The sequence below is a fragment of the Tamandua tetradactyla genome, chromosome 16, assembly GCF_023851605.1.
Source record: "Tamandua tetradactyla isolate mTamTet1 chromosome 16, mTamTet1.pri, whole genome shotgun sequence".
Taxonomy (NCBI): domain Eukaryota; kingdom Metazoa; phylum Chordata; class Mammalia; order Pilosa; family Myrmecophagidae; genus Tamandua; species Tamandua tetradactyla.
In genome coordinates, this window is record NC_135342.1 from 73987653 (window position 1) to 73994346 (window position 6694).

General features: G+C 49.8%; 1 long non-coding RNA gene across 1 annotated transcript; it reads left to right on the forward strand.

The window, feature by feature from the left end:
- The first annotated feature begins 2962 nt into the window (after positions 1–2962).
- Positions 2963–4398, forward strand: LOC143660381 (uncharacterized). Its single transcript, XR_013163996.1, has 3 exons — positions 2963–3117; positions 3300–3728; positions 4138–4398. It is a non-coding gene; the product is annotated as an uncharacterized LOC143660381 (long non-coding RNA).
- The last annotated feature ends 2296 nt before the right edge of the window (positions 4399–6694 follow it).

Genomic DNA, 6694 nt, shown 5'->3' on the forward strand with positions numbered 1-6694 from the left:
GCCCCTTTCTCTCTCTATTCTTCTTTGGGGGATCTCACAATGTGTATATTGGTACACTTGATAGTATCCTATAAGTTCCTCAGGTTCTATTCACTGTTTTTTCATTCTCTCATCTTCCTACTCCTCAGATTGGATGATTTCCATAGTCTTATCTTCAAGTTCACTGATTCTTTCTTCTGCCAGCTCAAATTTGCTATTGAACTCCTCTAGGGATTTTTAATTCCTGCTACTATGGTCTTCAGGTCTGTTCCATTCTTTTTTGTCATTTTTATTTCTCTATTGCTTCTCTCTTTGTGTTCATCTGTCATTTTCCTGCTTTCCTTTGTTTTGGTTCTTTGTCCATGTTTTCCTTTAGCTCACTGAGTATATTTAAGGTTATTTTTTAAAAGTCTTTGTATGGAATGTTCTAGGTCTGATCCTCCCTACTGATGGTTTCTAATACTTTAATCTCCCTTACTTGAGCCTTTGCTCCCTGTTTGTTTGTATGTTTTGTAACCTTTTGTTGAAACCTGGACATTTTGATATGTTAGTGTGTTATCACTGGAATTTAGATTCTGTGGTGTCCATTCCTTAAACTGGTCTCCACCTAGTATTCTGAGTTTTCCATGAATGCCAGGAGCTAACAAATAAAAAAAAAAAAGAAAGGAAACGCCTTTCTCAGTCTTTGTAAATTGACCTATGTGAGAGTTCTCCCTCAGGGCTTAGCCATACAATGAGTCTGGAGAATAGTTCAAGCCAAAGCATAGGGGCCTCCCTGATCCTTTCTGCACACACACGTGGCCCTAGGAATTCCCCTACCTCTCTTTTCTAGGAAGCAGTTCTCTCATGGTTCTGGACACTTACTGCAGGTCCTACAGGTAGAAATCCCTTAATCCTTCTATCCACTTCACTGCTCTCCCATGGGCTTCTGGAGGAGATTCCAGAATCTAAATTTCTGAGCTGCTTCTATACACAGGCCACGTTCTGGGAGGGCAGGTCCCTCAGCCACCACCAGACAGACTGAGTCAGACATAGACTCCCCCGGCAGGCGGGTGAGGGTATGTGCGTGGCCCCTCCAGAACTGGGACCCGAGACCCGCACTATGTGCATCTTTATCTTGATTCAGTGCTAGCCCTGAAATCCTTTAACTGTTTTCTGGAGACTTTAGAAAGATGTCTCTGCCAGTTCTTGCTGGTTGTTCAAAGTTTCTGTTGGGGGCATGGAGACCTAAAGCATCTCACTCTGACATCTAGATTGGGGCGGGACCTCTGGGTGTTGGATTCTATAAGCTCTTCTGTGACTTCCAAAAAAAACCACACGCATACACAATGAGCCCAAGTATTTTGAAAAATTTAAATGAGAATAAAATTTGGCATCAGATACAATACAATGGATGGATCATGTGACATCTCCACTGATAAACTTGTTGAAGCTGGGCTTTCACAGTTATTTCTGAGCTGCCCTTACCCTGGACTGGTGCTGGCTGAGATGCCTTTTCCTAGCAAAGCAGGAGTCATGTGAAGCCTCCGGAGTTGTGTGTAGTTATTTGCTGTTGTTAACATCAGGGCTGGTTGTAAGCTCTGGGTCCTGAAGTGCATGCTGTCTACCCATATAAAACATATACTGAGCCCAGAGAGCGGTGAGGGCCATTGTCCAGGGGGTTGGCCCAGCTGATGGCAAGTCACCTTCTCCATGGAGCCCAGGGCTGTCCCCAGCCTTTACCCTTTCCAATCCCAAACCCACACTGGGGTCTCCAAGGGGACAGGCTAATGAATGGGGCCATGCTCAGCACAGCTCCAGGGAAAGCTTTCTAGGTCCGATCCCATTTTTATTGCTCCTAAATTTTCCTCCTTTCTCCTGTGATGGAGCCAGCCTGCAATGGCTGGGTTTTTCTCCCTCAGCCTGTTTATTCTCAGGAACATCTGGGATTGGCACTTGTGGGCACTTAAGTCGCCTATTCATCTTTGTCCAGAGTTCTGGCTCCTTCTCCAACCCTATCGATGACCCTCAGTGGGTTCCTGGGAAGGAACAAGCCGTTACCTACCTCTGGGGTGCAAAAGAATTTAGGGGCTGGGCCCCTGTGGGGCTGCAGTGCTCACTTAGGCCAGGCTGGGAACACTGGGGGCTTGTGCGATTCTAACTGACACCTCACTCTCTTCAAGGTGCTGCTCCAGCCCTGCCAGCGAGGAACAGGCTAGCAGAGCCCATCCACATGCCAAGGTCTCTCTGTCCTACAGATTCTTGTCCAGGAAGAGGCCCAGATGAAAGGCTGCTAGCTGGCTGGAGCCACCTGGGCAGGGGGAGTGAAGAAGAAACAGGAAGCTTCAGAGCTACCCCATGCCCCCGTCCCATTTCTGGGAGGTACTGAGCCCATCACGTCAGGCTAAAAGGAGAGAAATCGCCCCAGATATCACTTAGGGAGGTTAAAAGTTCTCCTCATTCTATATCCTCATAAGCCTGCCCTCTCCCTCAGGGTGGTGCCCCCTCATGGCATTCCTCCACTTAAACTCCCTAAAGGCTTTTCCTTGGCATTTGGAGTGCCAGCTCCTTACCAGGCCTCAACTGCTTCTCGGTGCCACCCCACTTTGCCTTACTTGGCCAATGCCTTTGGCCTCTTTTCTGCTCCTTGAATGTACCAGGCTCCTTCCCACCTCAAGACCTTTGTACATGCTGTTCTGTACACCTGGAAAGCTTGCCTCCCCACCCCCCATCACCTCTCCAGCTGAGGCCCTTCTGTTCTACAGGTTCCATCAACTCACACTTCACAGAGACTGTCCTGGCCAGCCCCAGGAAGTTGTTCCCCCTCACTTTCTTCATAGTCCTGATTGCAATATATAATTATCTTCTGCATATTTTGCATTTGTTTGATTACTGTCTACTCCTCATAGCCACCCCGACTACAGCGCAGGCTACGTGACAAGTGGGTGTGTCTTTTGGGTTCAATAAATCACTGATGGATGAATGTAAGGAAAGGAGGAGGGGCTTTCAGTCAACAGGACACCAGCTCTCTCTTCCAGGTGAAAACTGCTTCTCTAGAGAAGATGGTGCCTCTCTTAGCATTTTAGTAGAGGAAGCCCTGGGTCCATTAGCCCAGCTGCTGCAGACAGCTCAGCAGGTGTGTGCTGCTGCATCCGGCTGGTGAGTGCCCCTCACGAGCCAGCCCACCCAGCGGGTCTCTGGGCATCTTGGAATCAGGGCAGAGGCTGTGTGATGGGGCAAACAGGATGGCCGGGAGAGAGCCTGCTTCCCCAGCCCAACCACAAAATGCTCTTTGGAAGCTGGGTTAAGATGACCAGCATCAGGAAACCACTCTCCTGCAGGTTTGCCTGGGGAAGGTCACGCCAGCTTGACGAGGCCAGCTGTGGGGCCCCCGCCGCCTGCCTGTCCCAGCTGGAAGAGGAACTCCTAGTTTTCTGCAGGTTTTCGGTTTTACCCGGGAAGGCCTTGTGCTGGGGGAGGGCGTGTACTTTCTAAATGACTCGTTTCTGTCGAATGATTCATTTCTAACTTTTCAAAAAAGGTGCCAGTGTCCGAGAGATGCCGAGGCGGCGACAGTGGGGCGGGCGGCATTCTGCCCACCCCCCCAAAGCTGCACCCATGGGTTCTACCACGCAGGAGCAGTAGAGGTCCTAGCTGTGCCGGGCTGGAGGGATGGTGGGGTCTCAGCCCTCCTGCTGGGGGCTGGGGGTCAGAAGTGAAGGTGACAGCCTTACCGTCCTGGATCTAGTGGATGGACAGACGTGTGACCAGTAAGTGACAGTATAGGTGGAGAAGGGCAAGGACAGAGACAACCTGAGGTACCTGGAGGCGGTTGGTTTAACCCTAACAGGGGCGAAAGAGCAGGAGGCAGCAAAGGCGACAGTCAGGCTGGGCTTGAAAGAATAAAGATGATTTTGCCAGAGACCTATGTGGGATGGGGGGTCCTGGCAGAGGAAATGGTACAGGGGAAAGTAAGGGGGAGTGAAGCAGCACGCGGCTCCCTGGGTGCTCTGTGAAGAAAGCCAGAACTAAGCATGGAATGGCTGGGTGGGGCAAGAAGGCAAAGTTGCATTTATTACAATTTGCATTTTAATTCCTTTTTCTCTTATTTGAGTTTAGCCTTCACCATCACTTAACAGCCCTATATAGCCAGACTCATGAATTTATTTATTTTTCTAGTCTGTTCCACCACTAGAAGATCAGCTCCATGAGGGCAGGGAAGTTGTCCACTTTGAAACTCCATTCCCAGCACCTAGAACAGTGCCTGGCTTATAGCAGATGACCTAAGGAGCGCGTGGGCAGATGAGTGTGGACAGCTTCCTCGGCCAGTGTCTCCCAACAGACATGAGCATTGGTGCCTGATGGCCTTACGTGTCAGGTGGATAAATGTTCTTTATTATAACATCATTTAAAAAAAAATAAACATTGATATACCGAATGGACTACCAATCTACGGCTTCATGGATGTCATTGCTTGAAAAGGCCAAGGGAAAAAGGAAAAATAAAAGTGAGCTCCTTGAAAGAAAACTATCTGTGTAGCAAAGTCCAGCTGGGAAATGGCGCACCCACGACGGTGCGACCAGAATGACGTTTTTAAAAAGGATTACTGAGGCAACGTGCTGTGTGCTGGGATCTGGGAAAAGGGCGAGGAGGCTGCGGTAAGGGTCCAAGAAGAAGGAAACGGGCTTGAACATGTTTCAGGGCCGTTGGGTGAGGGGCAGAGGGGTGGATGACGCTGGCTGAACCCTGAGCAGGTGATGAAGCTGGGCTGGGGGTGGGGCTGCTGATTCTGTGCCTCTCACTCCTCTGTGTTTTGGTATTTTAAGTCCTAACACAGAACCTGCCACGTAGTAGGTGCTCAGTTAATTTCATGAGTGAATGAATGAATGACAGAGTCTCTTCATTTCCATGAGGCCGGATACTTCTCCCATCCTTGTCTCAGAGGGAAGATGCCTCCACTGGGGAGTGGGGGGACAATTCAAAGGGCCTGGGTGCCATAGGGGTGGCCAGCCCACTTGCTCTGAGCAGCTGCAGGGGACCCCGTGGCCCTGTCAGCCTTGGGGGGCTTCTGCAGGCTGTCCCGGTCACAGGATGAGAAGTTCCCCCAGCAGATGGGGAAATGATTCTGGCAGAGGTGGCCTGATGGCAGTTTCTTTGACTCTCCCACCTGCCCTAGGTCAGAGTCCTGCCAGGGACTGAGAGGGCTCAGCTAAACACACTCTCCTGGCTGCAGGCAGGGTGAGGGGAGGCCCGGGTACTCAAGGCAGCCTGACAAGGCAAAGGGACCAACACTGGGGGAGGCTCTTCTGTTCCCCATATGCTGCACCAGCTTTCCATACGTTATTTGATGCAATTGCCATAGCAGCCGAGAAGGTTGGGTGACTTTATTCGACCACGAGGGGTCTGAGGTTCAGAGCACTGACTTCCTTGCTACCATAAAATCAGTAAGTATCAGAAACAGGACTCAAACATGGATCTTTCAGATTCTAAAACTCACGTTCCTTCCAATACCACAGGGCCTGTCTTACATGCTATCCAAAATAGACCTCTGGGCTTTGTGCCTAAAGCAATAGAGAATGTAGACTGAGGGCTTTGGGCTCAGGACAGAAATATTCTGGGACATTTTTGTGGTTAAATAGTCTGGACCTAAGGGGAACAGCCTAAAGATAAAGCCTGGGAGGTCCAGGGCTTTGGAAGCATATCTCATCCCCTCTAGGCAGAAGGCACAGCCTGTGCAAAGGCAAAGAAATCAGCTCTGAGCATCAGGATGGAACATGCAAAAGAAGTGGTGGCAGGAGGAGCGCCCCTGGGATGCCCTGCATTGCTGGACCCTGTTCTTTTCGCCCCACTCTTTGCTTTTGAGTAGAATCTGTCCTGCACCAGGCAGCTCTCCTGGACGCCCTCGAGAGAACTCAGTGATTGCAACATCCAGAGTTCCTCAGGTGGGAATGAAGCTCAGCCCTGAACCTGCTGATTGGCACTAGTCTCTCCAATCCCCATGGGTTGGCAAAATTTCTCCACGAGCTGGTGGATGAACAGTATTGAAGAGGTAGTAAAAGCATTTGTGGCAGTTTCTGCAGAACTTAGAAGCGGTGTCTCACTCTCTTATAATGCATGTTTCAAACAGCATAGCGAGTAGAAACATCAGGCTCACATTTATCCTACAGCTTCTGGCAGAGAAGAGAAGCCAGAATCTGGAAGGTAGCTGTGTCACCCATGGGTCAGCCCTGGTGTCTTCTCTAGTCACAGGGTGTTGCCAAGAGTTAACTGAAGTCACTCAACAAACACCTACTGAGTTCTCGCCACGTGCCGTGGTCTGGAGGACACTGCCCTCATGAGCTGACTGACCCTGGTGTGTTGGGGGCAGGGAAGAACTGGCAAATGAAGCCCATCATCACATCCAAGCACCTGGGTCACAACACCCCAAGTCCTCACCTCAATCTTTTCACCTGCAAACAGGGGAGGATTTTGTGAATGTTGTTCAGAGAGGGATGGGCAGCAACAATGGATAGTTAGAAATGCTAAGATGCTAGTCAACAGGAGATGATGCGATGTCTATCGCTGGCCATCCCTAAGAGAAGGCATTATCCCTTTCACATTCTTCCTGAAAAATCCAAGAGAATCTGGATTTTCGTTTAGAACCGTCTGCCCTAAGGGGATGGGCCTCAGGTAGAGCAGTCCTGGAATTTAACTTTGTTTCTTCATGACTATATCTCCTCTTTAGGGGACTGTTCTA